Consider the following 20,453-nt stretch of genomic DNA (forward strand, 5'->3'; position numbering starts at 1 on the left):
GAATAAGGGAGGCAACCTAGTGACAGAGGATGTGGAAAAAGCTAATGTATTTTAAAAAGCAATGCTTTTTTTGCCTCTGTCTTCACGAACAAGGTCAGCTCCCAGACTGCTGCGCTGGGCATCACAACATGGGGAATAGATGGCCAGCCCTCTGTGGAGAAAGAGGTGGTTAGGGACTATTTAGAAAAGCTGGACGTGCACAAGTCCATGGGGCCGGACGAGTTGCATCCGAGAGTCCTAAAGGAATTGGCGGCTGTGATTGCAGAGCCATTGGCCATTATCTTTGAAAACTCGTGGCGAACAGAGGAAGTCCCGGATGACTGGAAAAAGGCTAATGTAGTGCCAATCTTTAAAAAAGGGAAGAAGGAGGATCCTGGGAACTACAGGCCAGTCAGCCTCACCTCAGTCCCCAGAAAAATCATGGAGCAGGTCCTCAAAGAATCAATCCTGAAGCACTTGCACGAGAGGAAAGTGATCAGGAACAGTCAGCATGGATTCACCAAGGGAAGGTCATGCCTGACTAATCTAATCGCCTTCTATGATGAGATTACTGGTTCTGTGGATGAAGGGAAAGCAGTGGATGTATTGTTTTTGACTTTAGCAAAGCTTTTGACACGGTCTCCCACAGTATTCTTGTCAGCAAGTTAAAGAAGTATGGGCTGGATGAATGCACTATAAGGTGGGTAGAAAGTTGGCTAGATTGTCGGGCTGAACGGGTAGTGATCAATGGCTCCATGTCTAGTTGGCAGCCGGTGTCAAGTGGAGTGCCCCAGGGGTCGGTCCTGGGGCCGGTTTTGTTCAATATCTTCATAAATGATCTGGAGGATGGTGTGGATTGCACTCTCAGCAAATTTGCGGATGATACTAAACTGGGAGGAGTGGTAGATATGTTGGAGGGCAGGGATAGGATACAGAGGCACCTAGACAAATTGGAGGATTGGGCCAAAAGAAATCTGATGAGGTTCAATAAGGATAAGTGCAGGGTCCTGCACTTAGGACGGAAGAACCCAATGCACAGCTACAGACTAGGGACCGAATGGCTAGGCAGCAGTTCTGCGGAAAAGGACCTAGGGGTGACAGTGGACGAGAAGCTGGATATGAGTCAGCAGTGTGTCCTTGTTGCCAAGAAGGCCAGTGGCATTTTGGGATGTATAAGTAGGGGCATAGCCAGCAGATCGAGGGACGTGATCGTTCCCCTCTATTCGACATTGGTGAGGCCTCATCTGGAGTACTGTGTCCAGTTTTGGGTCCCACACTACAAGAAGGATGTGGATAAATTGGAGAGAGTCCAGCGAAGGGCAACAAAAATGATTAGGGGTCTGGAACACATGACTTATGAGGAGAGGCTGAGGGAACTGGGATTGTTTAGTCTGCAGAAGAGAAGAATGAGGGGGGATTTGATAGCTGCTTTCAACTACCTGAGAGGTGGTTCTAGAGAGGATGGTTTTAGACTATTCTCAGTGGTAGAAGAGGACAGGACAAGGAGTAATGGTCTCAAGTTGCAGTGGGGGAGGTTTAGGTTGGATATTAGGAAAAACTTCTTCACTAGGAGGGTGGTGAAACACTGGAATGCGTTACCTAGGGAGGTGATAGAATCTCCTTCCTTAGAAGTTTTTAAGGTCAGGCTTGACAAAGCCCTGGCTGGGATGATTTAATTGGGGATTGGTCCTGCTTTGAGCAGGGGGTTGGACTAGTTGACCTCCTGAGGTCCCTTCCAACCCTGATATTCTATGATTCTATGATTTTACCCTATACACAGAAACTGACTACAAATATTTCCATCAGTAATCATCAAATTTACAGAGAGGCAAAGTTAAAAAAATGCTGCTTGAGAACTTACTAGAATTTGATTTAAGAATATTGTATATTTTGACATGCGATGTTGACAATTTTTGTAGCGCTTTAACTTTTTGAATCTCAATGTCTGCTGTCATTAAATAATTTATTGTCTGACTCTCCAATAATTTCCTGTGACTGTGAACATTTAAATCAATAAAAATTTAAATAAGCTTAAAAATAATTGTTGAAATTATAAAACAATCAAAATTGAGTTCTGCCAAACCTATTTGTATGTTAAAAGCACAGCGCCAATTGGCTTCAGATGCAACTGGGAGGGCTGAGCACTTCTGCAAATCTGGTCCCAGATGTCCCAAGATACCCAGAAAATGAGGAAGATACAATTAAGTACCGAGCTATGAAAATTTTGGTTTAAGTGTCTTGCCTATCATCATGTAAAATCTCTGTCAGAGGCAGGGATAATGGAATACAATTCTCTAGGGTGGCACTCAGCTGCCTTAGCCGTGAGGCTCTACTCCCTCTGATTGCAGTCCTCCGCCTCACTCACTTCCAACTTCTGCAACAAATGAGGCAGCGGTCCTACTGACAACAGGCTCATTCACGACACCCATCTGGTTCATTCGCTGAGCACCACCCATCCGGTGCACTGAATGAGGCAGGATCCTGCAGAAAAAAATATGTGGATTAAATAAATATTAGTCATTTAATATTTCAATAAACATTTAACTTCTTAATACAAAATAATATATTGCTGCCCTTCACACAAAGAGGCAGAATGAAAGGTTGCATGGGTATATTAATTCTGGCCTTTCCTAACTTTTCCATGCTTGACTTTGAAACCTTAACCGTTTTTTAACCAGAGTTTTTTAGATGTAGCTTTCTAATTAAAAGCCCAGATAAACTGAAAAACAAACAGATATTCTATCCTGTGGAACCATACTGGCAACCCAACTTCAGGGTTTGGACCTTTAAATCTACTGTACAGACCTCTGCACTTGAGCTAATGAAGTAACTGGTAGCAGTAATAGGCTGTTTTCATGTATATGGACCAGTCACTGGAGCCGGGTAAGACACACACTGGGCCAGTAAGTTTCATGTCTGTTTGCTCACAGCAGAAGAATGCAGAGAGTTGGGACTCCTGGTTTCAATTCCAGGTTTTGCAGGGGAGTATTATAGACTATTCTGCCCCTGTGACCCCATCTGTCTCTGTCCCCCTCTGCTCCTATCCAACCCCACCACTTCCCATGGCTCCTGCCCCCTCCCCTTCTGCTCCTATCCTTCCCCCTCCAGCTCTTCCCTCCCTCTATCTCTTCTGCTATCTTTCCCCCTTGGCTCTGGTCCCCGCTCTTTTTACTTTCATCCATCTCCCCAGCTCCTCCATCCTTCCCCCTCTACCTAGGCACTAGCAGTGGGACCATTGAGCGAATAAGAAAGACTCTCTTCTCTCTATTCCTGTGCCCAGTACCGCAGCAGTTCTTGGCAGCCAGTAGGAGCCAGAGGGACTCTATCCTGGGATGCATTGACTGTGAAAAAGATTCCGGGGTCATGGCGGATAAACAAATGCATGTGAGCTCCCTTGCTACACTGTGACTAATGAGCTCCTTGGAAGCATAAATGGGAATCTTGAGCTGGAGCAGAGACGTTATTTTACCTCTATATTTGGCGCTGGTGCAACTGCTGCTGGACCGCTGTGTCCAGTTCTGGTGGCCACAATTCAGGAAGGATGTTGATAAACTGGAGAGGGTTCACAGAAGAGCCATGAGAATGATTAGAGGATTATGAAAACATACCTTATTGTGATTGAGCTCCTTGGGTCTATCTATTTAGCTTGACAAAGAGAAGGTGAAGTGATGACTTGATCGCAGTCTATACGTACTTATATGGGGAAGAAATATGTGATAATAACCTCTTCAGACAAAGGTATAAAGAGCCAATCATTGGAAGTTGAAGCTAGACAAATTCAGACTGGAAGTAAGGGATACATTTTTAACAGTGAGGGTAATTAACCATTGGAACCATTTACCAAAGGTTGTGGTAAATTTTCCAACATTGGCCATTTTAAAATCTAAATTATATATTATTTTTATAAGATATGGTCTAGTTCACAGGAATTCATTTGGGGAAGTTCTATGGCCTATGTTATATAGTAGGTTAGTCTAGGATGATCACAGTGGTCCCTTATGGCCTTGGAATCAATGAATGGGTTTAAAAAACAAATTAACATGGGCAAAACCTTGGTATTTTTCCCTAAGCTTGTTCTGAAAAATGGCTAAATGGGTTTAGCTGAAACTTATTAAAAGCATTTCACCTGCGGCAGATACCCATCATAGACAAAAAGAAAAGGAGGACTTGTGGCACCTTAGAGACTAACCAATTTATTTGAGCATGAGCTTTCGTGAGCTACAGCTCACTTCATCAGATGTTTACCGTGGAAACTGCAGCAGACTTTATATACACACAGAAATCATGAAACAATACCTCCTCCCACCCCACTGTCCTGCTGGTAATAGCTTATCTAAAGTGATCAACAGGTGGGCCATTTCCAGCACAAATCCAGGTTTTCTCACCCTCCACCCCCCCACACAAATTCACTCTCCTGCTGGTGCTAGCCCATCCAAAGTGACAACTCTTTACATAATCAAGTCGGGCTATTTCCTGCATAGATCAAGGTTTTCTCACATCCCCCCCACCCCCATATACACACAAACTCACTCTCCTGCTGGTAATAGCTCATCTAAACTGACCATTCTCCAGGTTTAAATCCAAGTTAAACCAGAACATCTGGGGGGGGGGGTAGGAAAAAACAAGAGGAAACAGGCTACCTTGCATAATGACTTAGCCACTCCCAGTCTCTATTTAAGCCTAAATTAATAGTATCCAATTTGCAAATGAATTCCAATTCAGCAGTTTCTCGCTGGAGTCTGGATTTGAAGTTTTTTTGTTTTAAGATAGCGACCTTCATGTCTGTGATTGCGTGACCAGAGAGATTGAAGTGTTCTCCGACTGGTTTATGAATGTTATAATTCTTGACATCTGATTTGTGTCCATTTATTCTTTTACGTAGAGACTGTCCAGTTTGACCAATGTACATGGCAGAGGGGCATTGCTGGCACATGATGGCATAGATCACATTGGTGGATGTGCAGGTGAACGAGCCTCTGATAGTGTGGCTGATGTTATTAGGCCCTGTGATGGTGTCCCCTGAATAGATATGTGGGCACAATTGGCAACGGGCTTTGTTGCAAGGATAGGTTCCTGGGTTAGTGGTTCTGTTGTGTGGTATGTGGTGCCCACATATCTATTCAGGGGACAGATGTTCTGGTTTAACTTGGATTTAAACCTGGAGAATGGTCAGTTTAGATGAGCTATTACCAGCAGGAGAGTGAGTTTGTGTGTGTATGGGGGTGGGGGGGATGTGAGAAAACCTTGATCTATGCAGGAAATAGCCCGACTTGATTATGTAAAGAGTTGTCACTTTGGATGGGCTAGCACCAGCAGGAGAGTGAATTTGTGTGGGGGGGTGGAGGGTGAGAAAACCTGGATTTGTGCTGGAAATGGCCCACCTGTTGATCACTTTAGATAAGCTATTACCAGCAGGACAGTGGGGTGGGAGGAGGTATTGTTTCATGATTTCTGTGTGTATATAAAGTCTGCTGCAGTTTCCACGGTAAACATCTGATGAAGTGAGCTGTAGCTCACGAAAGCTCATGCTCAAATAAATTGGTTAGTCTCTAAGGTGCCACAAGTCCTCCTTTTCTTTTTGCGAATACAGACTAACACGGCTGTTCCTCTGAAACCTGCCATCATAGACAATTTCAACCCAAGTGATTAAAGTTTGGCATGTATAAGCAACTGAAAATAGGTTCTTATAATAAAAAGTGTGAGGCAACCTTAATCATATGTGGCAATAACATCTATGCCTATAATATTGAATGGTCAAAACTTTAAAAAAAAAGTCACTGTTTTAATACTTTCATCATTATGGATAGTTCTGCTTTTTCGCAGAGAATAATGATATATAATTGAAGGATCCCAGTTTTAAGGCCAGTCTGCTAACACAGGGCCTAATCTTGCAAACTGTAACACATGCATACCACCTGAAATGAAGAGGAGTTTGTCTGTGCAGATAGTTTCCAACCTGCAGGCTTACAATAAGTTGCGCTTGTGAATGATCTGCAAAGAAGACAGACAGCTAAGTGCACATTGAATGTTATTCACAATGAATAATTCAACAAGCATCATTTGTGAGTTTTAAATAATGTTTATGAAGCAACTTGAAATAATCTGCTACAGAAATGTACAGGGGATTTTGCTATTTGAGCTGGTCAGAAAAATTTATCGAAAATGAAATTCTGATGGAAAACAAAACGTTTTGAAAAATTCCAAAAATATTTCTATTTTCTGACCTGTTCTAATTATTACTACCATGTAGAAATATCCCACTTTTAATAGTTTGGGCAGTTCTAGAAAAAATATAACTCTAGGGTAAGCGTAGTTGATAGAAGTGTCATTTTGATTTGAAGATGCTCAGCCCAGTAAGCTAAATGACACCTCCTTCCACTTAAATTTGTTAGTCTCTAAGGTGCCACAAGTACTCCTTTTCCTTCCACTTAAATTATCGAGTTAACTTGATTGGAGGTATCAAATATAAAAGTATTCCCTCTTAGCAAACACAAGTGAAATGTACATTTTCCAAAGGAAGCTTTGTGTTACAGCTCCCTGAAAATGTATTACAAAGTTTGATATTTCACTTAAACATGAAACTTATCTGGAAATATTTATCATGCTGTTACTCAAACTGACAATAATCATCTGAATCTTTTCTGTCTGGATTGTTGGCTACTAGATAGGTAGTTTTGGTTCCTTGATATAAGCAACAAAGTGTGACCAGACCAGAGGTCATATCACTGAGTCACATGCTTCAGGTGTGCTCTGAGGCATGAAGTCCAAGAGATGTAGCTGGAGCTCTGTGTGAAGTTTATCATATTTTAACCTTTTTATTTTGTCATTTAGCCTGACCTATGCAGTTATACTGAATACCCACACAATCTTCATCTATTACTCACTAAGCTTGCTCTTTTCCTAGGGCAAAATTATCAACTTCCAACTAAGGTATGCTGGAAAAACAGGTGCAGGGAGTTCTTTAGGAGGTGGTGGAATCTAGTTCACCTAGTGAAGTGGTGGAATCTCCATCCTTAGAGGTTTTTAAGGCCTGACGTGACAAAGCCCTGGCTGGGATGATTTAGTTGGGGTTGATCCTGCTTTGAGGACGGGGTTGGACTAGATGACCTCCTGAGGTCTCTTCCAACCCTAATCTTCTATGATTCTATGATTTACTTTTCCCCCTTCCTGATAAACCTGCAGGTAGACATAATTTTGTTGTGGGTCTGGGAAGCTAGCCTCTCAGTGGATTGCATGTCTGGATCAGGTGATAACCCTGCTCTACTCCCTGTGCTGGGAGGGATACTGGCTACAGCCTTTTAAAAAGTGTATTAAGAGGTGCCTATTGCGGTCCTTCCTACAGCAACCTTGTGCCTGATTCTGATCACACTTACACTGGTATAACCCTTTGGACTTCTATGGAGGAAATCTTGATTTTTACTGGTCTTGGTGAAAGCTGAATCAGGCCCATAACTTATACTACTGCTTAGCGCCCACCCCCCAGTAATGCTCTGGCTCCTAAAACAAAATTGAGCCCATAATGTCCATTCTATTAATGCACAGATAAGGCATTGCTATTTTTTCCAATGGCTGCATATTATACTTAGATTGTAAGCTCTGTGGGGCAAAGACTGTCTTTTTTGTGTGTACAGCGCAAAGTACAATGGAGTTCCAACCCATGACTAGGGCTCCTAAACGCCATGTTAATACAATGTTAATACAAATAATAATATGTATAGACTGGTAATACATCCAGATCTTTTCAATTTTCAATTTCAGTCTGAACAACTTAAACCACTAAACCACTGAACTTAAAATAAATCTTTACATTTGATCACATGAATTTTATATTCTTTGCACACTTCTCCATAAACATAGCAAAGGGGTGTGAGTTACAGCCACAGCATTTTCTCACATCATTTTCTGTTCTTTTATTAGCATTGTGCTCTTCATTTATTGCCTCTCCTGAGTCATCAGTATTGGTCTAATGGACTGGAACAGCCTAAGGTGAATGGTAATTACTTATTGAGTTGCTGATAGCTCAGATGAGAATAGGACTTATTAGATCAGTAATAATGGAAATCTGTGTTTAATGCAGAAATTTTAAGCATGTGTGAAACAAAAGTACCTGAATTTATCGATTTCTCTCTGCAGTAAGTTAAAACATTGTTATATAAACTTTTAAAATTAATGACGTGAATCATGTTATCAAAAGAGAACTGTTCTGGAAAGTAACATGCAGAAAATGCCCTGATTTGCGGCTTTTCTATCAAAACATTTAAATGAATTTTTTTCTGATGCAGCCTTTGCTATATTGCAAAATGCTAAGGAAATTGTTCATGTTACTGTCAAGGAAGGTGCACTCTTGTCATTCACACCAAACTCATATAATTTCTACAGCGACTACTAAGTATCCCAGTAGTCGTCATCCTCCTTCAGAGGTGTGAGAGATTTCTATTCTTAAGGTACAATACTGAGCTTCATATCTGTGGCCATACCACCTTGGGCTGAGATCTTGTTGTATTTAACTACCAGAGTCAGGATGCTCAGTACTCGGACAAAGAATTCTAGGGAAAAATACATAAGCTATAAGAAGTGGTGTTGATTATTATAGTAATCTCCTTCCTTTTGAGTCAGTAACCATATTGTAACATCAGGAGGCATGGTGCTGTCTTTTGGGTGAGACATAAAACGGAAGCCCTGACTACTCATAGTCATTATTAATTGTGTGTTCAGCTAGGATATTCTTTTACCTCCAGTCTTTAAACTGCTGTGTAGTGTTGTAGACACAATCGATCATTGTTATGTTGCACCAGAGAGTTACTGCAGTTCAGTAGCCAGTGAAGTGATTCCCTAGTTCATAATTCTGAATAGTGCCTTGATGCTTATTAAAGGGCCTATAATCATTATGATTATTTATTTGTATTGTAGTAGATCTCAAAGTCCCCAGTTGGGGATTGGGGTTCTGTTGTGCTCTGTAATCTACAAACACCTAGGGTGACATTGTTCTTGCCCCCAAAAGCTTACAACCTAGTTTAAGAGTAGACATAACTCTTGAGTACAACAAAGAATAGGAGGGAAGATAAGAAGAAGGAGGTGAGTAAAAGTAATAAGAACATGTAGTTTCATAGGCTAGTGGTGTGCATACTGTATGGCATATAAATACCTAATAATCTGTATCTCATGTTTACAACTTCATTATAAATTTGCAAAAACTTCGACACAGCAGGCGTGAACAGTTTGAACTTTAGGTCAAGATCTGTCTCATCAGCTTCAGAATGGGTCAGAAGGATGTTAGGCAATATCTCTGCCTCACAACATAAACTCTTTCAGCTCTTCTAGCTGAAAAAAATGTACACAGCAACTTTTTCCCTTGTGTCTTCTACAGCATATTGTGAGTGCTTTATAAAAGCAGTGACAGCTGACTTGAGAATTGAGACAAAGTGTTACTCATTGTAGGGACTCCAAGCGATTGAATTAGAAATCCTATTTTTGAAAAAGTGCCTACCTACAGATTTATAAGATGGAACCATTACTGTCTATAATAGATAATATGCTAATTTAAAAAGAATGTATATGGGACTATCTTGTAATTAATGGGGGTGTGGGTGCATGTTCATGTATGCACAATACTACCCTCTATTGGACAGAATCAGAACTTCTCAGCTATGTGTAATAATAGGCTGTGTCCTACTAAGTGCTAAAAAGGGCCCCAATTCAGCAAGGGACTTAAACAATTGCCTAACTTTAAGTAGGTGAGTAGTCCCATTTACTTCACTGGAACGTCTCTTGTGCTTAATTAGGTACCATGTGGGATGAAGGTCAAGATTCTTCTTTAGCTGGAGACTAAAATCCTGTCCCCAATGAAGCCAATAGGAGTTTTGCCATTGATTTCAGCTGGGCCTGTATTTAGCTCCAAGTATTTTTAGCTTTTGGTTTTGGAACAGGAGTCCTATCCCCTCTGCTGCTGTGAAGTTCAGGTGGCCAACATGTACAGCAGTGTGTGCCCTGAAACACTACAGGCTATAGGTTTGTTATGATATTTATTTATCCAATAGACCCCCGGAGCAAGTGTAGTCATGGATATTATGGTATACATATGAAAGTAAGCATAGCATGGAACCTAAACTACGTATTGAGTCAAGTATATGTTACACATTCAATTAAACAAGATCTGAATACATATTTGTTTTATTTTTTTCCTAATAAAAATGCATGCTTTATAACCTTCTATGCAAGAAGTAGAAGTGATAGTAAATATCAGAAATTTTGAACTCTATTGTCTCTGATTGCCATTGGAATCTTGAATTCTCACTTAGAATTGGCACAAGCTATTATGATTGACAGGTGAGAGATCTTGCATTAGTTCTGCCATATGGGAGCTCCTGCATGCTGACTGTGAAGGATGAGATTTATGACTCCCTATGAATGGCTATGGAGAAGATTTCTGAGGTTTTCATTCAGGAGATCCTTACTTGCCATCAGGCGTGAAAGTAATATAAAATTCTTACCTGTACGGGGGCCCGGAGTGGCTTCCCCTAGCCAGCCCATTCGCACTCCCTGGCCCATTTGCGCTACCTGGCCTGCGCTGCCCGGGGCTCAGGCGGTGATTTAAAGGGGCCTGGGGCTCTCTTTTAAATTGCCGGCCCCGGGGTAACTGCCCCTTTTGCCCCCCACCCCTGTCGGTGGCCCGACGTGTTAACTGCTAAATAGAAACTTGAAATCCGACAGAAGCAACTTCAAAATAATTTCATAAAGTAAACCTACAGCAGACTACCTTGTATACCCTTACAGATGTTATCTTCTATATTCAAATACAGCTTTGGTTTCCCATTATCAAACACCAAATATAGTTCAGCAGTAATCCCTGTTTTGCATATGTAAGGGGACTGTTGCCCCCTTACTAACATTCAGTGGAGGTGTTTTGGTTGGCTAGCTCCCAGTACTAAAAGGGGAAGGGTCTATGGGAAATCAGGACCCTGAGACTGATAGCCCCCAGGAACAATGGGGAGAGGCCAATGCTCTAGGTCAGCCTGAATGACAGGGCGGACAGGCTAATCAGGGAGTCAGGAGGCCCGGGAGATCCTGTCCCCTGTGTGAGCTGGAATTGCCTGGGTCAGACAGAGTGGCGCTGAGCTAAGGAGAAAGCAGGGGTCCAAGCTGAGCTGGGATGCAGAGCTGTGCCAGATCCAGAGAGAGCAGCCCCTGTCCTGAGAGCAGAGCTGCAGCCCCAAAGCCAGAGGCACAGCCCAGAGAGAGCAGACTTGTCCTGGGAGGAGAGCTGCAGCAACCAGAGCCAGAGGGGCCAGAAAAGGAGCCCAGGAAGCAGGTCAGTGCTGGGAGCAGAGTCACAGAAGCAGCCTGCAGAGCAGACCTGTCCTGGGAGCAGAGCTGCAGCAACCAGAGCCAGAGGGGCCAAAGAAGCAGCCCAGGGAGCTGGAGGCAGAGCAGCAGAGACAGAGTGGTGCAGCTGGGGCTGGAGCAGTGCGGAGCTGGGTGCGGTGAGCAGCTGGGGAGAGCGAGGCGGACCCTAGGCAGCGGGCCCAGCACAGGGAGACAGCTCAGCCAAGAGGTTTTGCAGACCAGGCTTGGATCGTAACCCCGACAGGGTGGGGGTGACACTGGAAAGAAGGGTCCTACCACTTAGAGCCTGAGAGTGAGTGGCCACCAGCAGAGCAAGTGTCCAACCCACAGCATCCCTGCAGCACAGCCAGACCCTGAGAAGAAGACCTGGGATTTACAAGGAACGGACTGTGAGCGACCCTGACATTCCAGAGACACTGTTTGTGATGTTCCCTGCTGCAGAGCGGGTTGATGTGTTTCCTTTAACCTTTCCCATTTTTCCTTATTCTTTTTAAAATTAATTGTTGATTAAATAACTTGCACTTGCTTTAAATTGTATGTAATGGTCAGTGGGTCAGAGAAGTGCCCAAGGCAGAGAGCGTACCCTGGAGTGGGGACACCCTAGCCCCTGTCCTAGGTGACCACAGCAGGGTTGGGGGTAAAGCCCCCCAGGAATCCTGGTCCCAGCCTTGTTGGTTATGAGGACTCTGCCAGACAGGAGAGTGGAAGGGGAGCCCTCAAGGGCAGGGAGGCCACTGGGTAAAGGAAGTGGGAGCGAGGACTCAGATCCTTTTGCTAGCCCACTTCACCGGGGTAGTGCAGAAGCCAGGAAAGTTCCCCACAATAGCGGGACTATTCCCCCGCTTACACATAGGCAGCAATTGTCATTTCATTATTCCCTCACTGATTGTGAAACTAGGTCTAGAATGGGTTATGGATCTACAGCAATATGATACAGTATTACCTTCCTTAGAGGGATATTTTGCTATAAAGTGTTGAGGAAAAACATAATTAGTACTTTTATAGCTATTTAAACTGCAAGATTCTTAATGTGAGAATGACATGGAAACATTAAATACAGATTTGTTCACAATGGGTAACTGGACAGTTCAGGAGGCTGGTAATGGTATACAGAGTCTTTCACTTCTAGGTAACCCATTTGAATTTGCCCTAGCTCAGTAGAGATCAAAAGTTACCAGAGTCCTCCACCTGCTCCAACTCATAATTTGTATAAAGCCAAAAGTTACCTCATCCTGGCATGTTTGGCTTTTATAATTAAAGTGGTTGAAACTAAATATACTTCATACTTAACTTTGATATCTGGAAAGATACTGGAGCAAATTATTAATCAGCTTGTGAGCACCTAGAGTATAGTAGGGTGATAAATACTAGTCGGCATGAATGTATTAAGAACAAATCTTATCAAACTAAGAATTTCTTTCTTTGATAGGGTAAGTAGCCCAGTGGATGGCGGGGGGCGGGGAAGAGCAGGAGTCATGATATATCTTGATTTTAGTAAGACCTTTAACAGTCCCACATGACATTCTCATAAGCAAACTAGGAAAATGTTGTATGGATTAACTTACTGTAATGTAGGTGCACAACTACTATTACTTATTATTACTTGGACTGGCTCCCTTGCCCCATCATCCAAGCCCTTGTCACTCCTCACATTGTCTTCTGAGGGTTCTGGATAGCTGTTCCACATGTCATCCTTTGCAGGCAGTGCCTCTGTTTTCCCCTCCAGTCCATCATGTATTGTGGGCATTTCGGGGAGAAGCCTGTTCATCCTCCAGGCAGTGAGAGAGGTAGCAGATGCCTCCTACCATAAACAGCAGTTTCGGCAGTGCCCATAGAACTCCCAGTTGTCCTACGAGCACAGATTTTCTGAGGATTAAAGAGTGACAGGCCAACAGATTAGATGATCATAATGGTCCCTTCTGGCTTTGGAATCTATTTTCATTAGATGGAGGAAAAATCCAGTGTTTTCTATTAACCTAGTGAACAGATCCCAAATTGTGCTGCTATTTGTAATTCAGACCCAGTATACCCACAAAACCCTTGCTAATGTTGTGTTTGTGTGAAATTGCTTTGTCATATTTTTGTTTAAGTGCTGCATGAATGCACATCCATCCTAACCTGTCGTGCATCCTTTCTTCACAGCTCTGCTCCTGCTCCTGCGACCTGGCCCCCACCACTCATTCTATTCTATCTTGTCTACGGGCCTCTCTTGAACGTTGAGTACTAATCATATATAATTGTGCCAGGTTGTGTGGTGGTTTATTGAAGTGGACAAATGCTCTCTATGGCCAGGTTGAGACCACTATACATAGTTTCACTTTTGAAATTTGCTGAGCCAAGTCTTGAAGTTACATTTTAATAAGTTTCTGCAATTGGTTTATGGGTAAAATTTTCAAAGGTGTATAAATGACTTAGAAAAGAGACACAGGCACTTAGGAGTTTGATTTGGGACTTAGGCTCCTAAGTGCCTAAGTCGTTTTTGAAAATGGGACCTAGATTTCTAAGGGCCAGATTTACAAGTGTGCCTAAAGATGCAGATAGGAACCTAGAAGGTTTTCCAAAAGCACCTCAGCAGGTTAGATGTCTAACTCCCATGACTTTCAGTGACAGTTAAATGCCTAACCTGCTTAGGCGCTCTTGTAAATTCCACTCGTCCTAAATCACTTATGAGCTTTTGAAAATGTTACCCTTTGTGTATATGTCATTAGACAGAAAAAACACAACATATGAAATAAGGACTTGATTGTGGAACTCTTACTGCATGCCGTTCCATTGTTGTTAATAGGATTACTCACATGAGTAAGTGCTCACCAACTCAGTAAGGGTTCCATGGGTAGGGCCTAACTTCCTGGGCCAATCACAAGATATATTTGCCAGGGAGAACAAACTGAGCATGTAAAAATATATGTACTAAGAAGCAGAAGGGCAACTGAAACTACATGACAGAGGCTGAGCTGAAAAAAATCTTATAGTAAGCTAACAGCCAATTAGGGTTACCAGATAGCAAGTATGAAAAATGGGGACAAGAGGCGGGGGGGAAATAGACACCTATATAAGAAAAAGCTCCAAATATCGGCACTGTTCCTATAAAATCGGAACATCTGGTCACCCTAAACCTAATTAACCTGCCCTCTTTTGGTCTTTTTTAAAATCCCCTTCCCACTCCTGACCCCAAACAACAACAAAGAGCAATAACTTGTCATTGTTTCTTAAGTAGGAGAGTACTTCAGACAAGATGTATGTAAGGCTGATGTATGTTTCTGAAGCTTTTGATCAGAGGTATCTGTTTTTTTAGGGAGCTAGATAACCAAGGCATGTTCACTATGCAGTTTTATAACACCATACGTGCTCATCTTGCTTTATTTCCCCCCATCAGATTATGAGCTTCTTCAAAGGAATAAAGTAGTAATTCCCTTTTTTGGAAGAAAAAAGCCAATAGGCCTAACCTTAACACCCCAATGATCCTGCTTTGCTGTGCCGACAGGGGATATTAAAGAAAAAAGGTTGATGTCAGTCTGTAACAGATTGTAAGGGGAGGCCTGGACCCGTCAAGCTTAGCTGAGCATTAGGCCTGATCATTTATCACTGTCAGATGGGAGTAGGGCGAAGAGGCACTGGACCGTTCCTGCTCATCTGCTGACTGACAGCTGACTGAAGCCTAATGCAACCTCCAGGCAGATAATCTGCCATCAAGGGGGAATGTGTACTAGAGAGATACTGTATCACAGTCTGCATGCTGCTTCCTGCTTAAAGCTACTGACATCTTCACAAGAAAAAAGAAATGTCAGCTGTGCTTTAAGGGACTGTGGTTTACTGTAATGCTTCACTAAAGCATTACTGTGCTGTACCTCATTTCCATGGCTTCATGTAGATCCATTTTTAAAAACAGATTATCGGCATAGTGGAGACATGCAGTCAGGCTCAGCAATGATAATATGATGACAATGACCAGATGAGAAAACACCACTGTTTGTTTCATTTATTTGTTTAATTCACAAGACTGCAGATATGCTGCAAAATACTGTAATTATTTAAATACAGCAAAACCCACTTTGACAAATATAAGGCTGCAAGTGAGTACACAGAGACACTAAAAATTTCTTATGAAGATAAAGTATAACTAGGACAACAAAAATCTATTAAGTAATGAATGATAATATTTGCCTGCAGTATTTTGTACAACAAATAGTTTCACTAGGCACTAATGCATTACAATGGTCTGAAATACGGACTTTGTTAAATCAATATAGGATATGGGAATAACCTATTGAAAAAGTTTTTGCTCTACAATCTTGCAAAGAATTCTGTATTTTATATTTTTCAATATTAAATGCAAGTTTTTAATGTTTTAAATTATATTTTAATTAGTTGTTGTTATTAACAATATCTAATTTAGATATTCATTATAAATTGCATGCATTAACTTAACTGGGGAAGATTTTAATTGAGCTCTGCTGGAAATTTTCCAATAAATTAACTTTACATACTTTTAACAGATGTCTGAGTTAGACATTGTTATTAGGCATTGTAATTAATAGAAGTATTACACAAATTAAAATTTCAGTCCTTAGAAAAATGAAATTGTAGATGATTGAGTGAAGTTAACTCATTAATAGAAAGTGACTCCTGAATTCCCACCATTCTGCTTTATTAGTTCAATAAACAGAATGTTTTAAGCCATTGGAAAGGAGTTGGAAGAGAGCTAGAACAAGACATGCTTCACCGTGGCTTTCTGAACGTTGGCAAGGTACTTGACACGTCTGTGCCTCAATTTGCCAAATTTTAAAATATGTATAATAATACCTGACTGGGATATTGTGAGGTCTGATGAATGTTTGTTCATTGAGGCCCAGATTTTTAAAGAGACAAGGTGGATGACGTAATATTTTTGATTGGACCATCTTTTGATGGTGAGAGAGACACAAACTTTAGATCTACACAGACTTCTCTCTCAGGACCTGTGCTGAGCACCCACTATTTTTTCCTGTGGGTGCTCCAGCCCCGACATACCCATGGAGACGGCGCCTATGTGGGGTTGCACACTCTGCACCAACCATTAGGATAGTACAGATTGTTTCCCTGCAGGATCTGCCAGCCCCACTGCAGCTATAATCTCTACACTTTGGGGAAATTTTCTCCCCAGGAGGTATCGGGGTTGGGAAGTCCCTCCATAATAAGGAAAACAGTATTATTCCTAAAGCTAAGTTTCAGAGTAGCAGCTGTGTTAGTCTGTATCTGCAAAAAGAACAGGAGGACTTGTGGCACCTTAGAGACTAACAAATTTATTTGAGCATCAGCTTTCGTGAGCTACAGTCTCAAAAGTCTCTGTGCTTTATTATAGAGTTTCTGCCTAGAACTTTGTTATTTTTCATTGTGTACACACTTCCTCCCAACTGCATATTTTTATTAATGTGTTTTTGAAATGATTATTTGAAATAATTAAGATAGATGTTAAATAAACCTAAGATTAATAATCAGCCCTGCCATGCCCTGGTGGACATCTCCTCCCAGTTCACTTACACAGTTTTTATCATCAACCTTTGTTCTCAGTTCACCAACCACTCTTCAGTCCACGTGACAGTGCTCCTAGTCAAGTTAATTGGAATTAAGACTTCAGCTAAGATTTTTGAAAGGCATTAGATCAAATTCTTTATTATAGTTCAGTTATATTACATCAACTGCATTCCCTTCCTACACCAGCGACTGAATGCTGCTGACACTCTCTGATATGCCAAACTGTAGAAATTGCATGGATAGTCTGTAGCACATGGATGACCAGTGCTGCATACTGCTTCTGCTCTGGGGATGTATCAGGAAAAGGATGGGGTTGCCACTATACACCCCCAGTACTGGCCTGCTGCCCTATTCTTGCAGAGAAGGAAATTCAGAGAAATATACTCAGTATTGCCAACCCCAAGCCATTCAACAGTCATGAGACAGACCCCCAAAATCATGAGATTGGCTTAATATACATTATTATTATTATTATAGGTATTACTGTGGTGCCTAGGAGCCCTAGTCATGGGCCAGGATCCCACTGTTCTAGATGCTGTACAAACACAAAACAAAGATTGGCCCAAATAGTGGACGATCTAAGTGTAAAACAAAGAGACGACAGATGGAAACAGACAATCTGGGGAATATCCAGAGGGCTGGAGAGCATGGGGCTAAGCCAACCTGATTACAGAATGAGCCCCACCTGAGGGGCATCAGGCAAATTCCCCTAAAAAGCAGAAGGTGACTGCAGTAAGGGGAATGAGGACCAGGCTTAAGTAGTGATAAAGCCTAGCTGCAGAAAGGGCTGGAGAGAGCCAGGTAGGAAGCTCGGAAAGTAAAAAAAAACCTTTCCAGGCAAGGAGGCCTGTGAGAGATCCTGATTGAGCAGGGAAGAGATGGAGAGAACCAGAGGAGAACTTAAGAGGCTGGGTAGGAAGTGGCCCAAGAGAAACTGCAGCACAGGTAAAGGAGCAGACCTAGTTGCTTAGTTCAGGCCATGGCCCAGAGTTCAGAGTAGAGGGGGCGAGTGGGTTCCTCTACCAGCCCCAAGGAAGGGGGCATACAAACCCACACAGAGTTATTGAGCCCAGCAAGGGAGCTACAGGCTAAAGAATAGCCCCAGGGAGGTGAGGAAGAATTTTGTTTCTGTTAAGACATTGTTGAAACTTTTAGTTTGGACAGTTGTGACCCTGGAATGGGTGGAGGGCCAAGTCGCTGGGAGAGAAGCCGCTGCACCACTCCTGGCCATGAGGGGGTGGCTAACAACTAGTGGACTCATTTACAGGGGAATACAAGGAAACAATTAAACCAGTGGTTCTCAACCTTTCCAGACTACTGTACCCCTGTTAGGAGTCTGATTTGTCTTGCATACCCCAAGTTTCACCTCACTTAAAAACTCCTTGCAAACAAAATTAGACATAAAAATACAAAAGTGTCACAGCACACTCTTACTGAAAAATTGCTGACTTTCTCATTTTTAACATATAATTATACGATAAATCAATTAGAATATAAATATTGTACTTACATTTCAGTGTATAGCATATAGAGCAGCATAAACAATTCATTGTATGAAATTTTAGTTTGTACTGACTTCGCTAGTGCTTTTTGTGTAGACTTTTGTAAAACGAGGCAAATCTCTAGATGAGTTGATGTACCTCCTAGAAAACCTTTGTGTAGTCCCAGGGGTACACGTACACGTACTCCTGGCTCAGAACCACTGAATTAAACCATATTGGACAGAAAGATTTAAAGGAGGATAACGAAGTAGCTTTGGAGATGTTTATGAGGCACTCCTCCCAAACCTGAGGGACAGCACAGCAGAAAGCAGAAAGTTGCTCATTTGAAAATGTAACAAGTGGGTGACTGAGGTGGGAGTTGACATTTCAGTACTGAGAGATGTTGGGTAGGGTGGGGAGAGGCCATGAAGGGCCTTCCAAGTGAAAACAAGGCACTTATGTTTGCTATGATAAAGAAGCAGTAGCCAGTGGAGAGATGCAAACAGAGGAGCGACATGGTCGAAGTGATGGGCTAGAAGAATGATCTTGACGGCAGCATTCTGAATGGATATGAGCAGGGCAAGAGTACATTTGTGAAGGCAAGAGAAAAAGATGCTGGTAATCAAGTTGTGAGATGAGGGGAGCTTGGATGAGAGTTTTAGCTGTGTGAATGGATAGCACAGGCTATAGCTCAGAAATGTGATACAGAAAGAATCGGCAAGATTAATGTAGATCGGTTGTGAGGACCTAGAGAGAGGTCTGAGTTGAAGATGACAATAATACATTTTGTGTTTTTTATTTGCTATTGGGTTTTTGAGTCTTTAGCATTCACGTTTCCCAGCTTTTCTTTGCAACCATGAGGGCTAGAAACTTACTTTTTTTAAAATGAAAGCTGATGTTCTTACATAATTGGACTCATAGGCTTTAAGGTCGGAAGAGACTATTGTGATCATCTTTCTAGTCTGACCTCCTGCACAGAACCTCACCCATCCACTCCTATAATAGATCCCTAACCTCTGGCTGAGTTACTGAAGTCCTCAAATCATGGATTAAAGACTTCAAGTTACAGAGAAGGAGTACTTGTGGCACCTTAGAGACTAACCAATTTATTTGAGCATAAGCTTTCGTGAGCTACAGCTCACCTCATCGGATGCATACTGTGGAAAGTGTAGAAGATCTTTTTATATACACACAAAGCATGAAAAAATACCTCCTCCCACCCCACTCTCCTGCTAGTAATAGCTTATCTAAAGTGATCACTCTCCTTACAACGTGTATGATAATCAAGTTGGGCCATTTCCAGCACAAATCCAGGTTTTCTCACTCCCAGTCTCTATTCAAGCCTAAGTCATTATGCAAGGTAACCTATTTCCTCTTGTTTTTTCCTACCCCCCCCCCCCCCAACGTTCTTGTTAAACCCTGGATTTGTGCTGGAAATGGCCCACCTTGATTCTCATACACATTGTAAGGAGAGTGGTCACTTTAGATAAGCTATTACCAGCAGGAGAGTGGGTTTGTGTGTGTGTGTGGGGGGGAGGGGTGAGAAAACCTAATTGGTTAGTCTCTAAGGTGCCACAAGTACTCCTTTTATTTTTGCGAATATAGACTAACACAGCTGTTACTCTGAAAGTTACAGAGAATTAACCATTTACACTAGATTAAACCTGCAAGGCACCCATCACCCATGCTGCAGAGAAAGGCAAAACCCCTCTCAGGGTCTTAGCCAATATGACCCCGGAGAAAATTCCTTCCCGAGCCCAAATATGGCGATCGGTTAGACCCTGAGCATGTGGGCATGACTTCAAGAGCTGGGCATAGGTGTTAGAACTGGGCGTGCTTGCACACTTCCTGGATTGAAGTGGTTTCCATTATATACGGGGTTTACAGTTTGGTTCAATGGCTCCCAGAACCCCCACTATAAAAATTGTTCCAGCACCCCTGGAGCTGGGTCTTTAAGAAAAACACCAAGACTCACAATCATATCACATGACTTGGCAACACCGTATCCTTCTGAAGCGCTTACCTCATGTAAGCAGCATGTCAACTGGAACTCTGTGACTGCAGCACAGCGACAAAATCTGGCATTAGCAGCTGCTGTAGGTAGGCTAACTTTGTCCTGTGGTATCATTTTTACTT

At 42.2% G+C, this 20,453-nt stretch overlaps 1 protein-coding gene across 6 annotated transcripts in view; it reads left to right on the forward strand.

The window, feature by feature from the left end:
• Positions 1 to 20,453, forward strand: part of MSRA (methionine sulfoxide reductase A) — a 450,230-nt gene that overhangs the window by 161,796 nt on the left and 267,981 nt on the right. The window contains exon 1 of one of the 6 annotated variants that reach the window (XM_073335663.2): positions 13,556 to 13,614. The exons of the other annotated variants lie outside the window; for them this stretch is intronic. The gene's annotated coding sequence lies outside the window, so the exon portion shown is untranslated. Of the gene's footprint in view, positions 1 to 13,555; positions 13,615 to 20,453 lie in introns of those variants that run through there. 6 annotated transcript variants of the gene reach the window in all.

Source organism: Lepidochelys kempii, chromosome 3, assembly GCF_965140285.1.
Source record: "Lepidochelys kempii isolate rLepKem1 chromosome 3, rLepKem1.hap1, whole genome shotgun sequence".
NCBI classification, from domain to species: Eukaryota; Metazoa; Chordata; order Testudines; family Cheloniidae; genus Lepidochelys; species Lepidochelys kempii.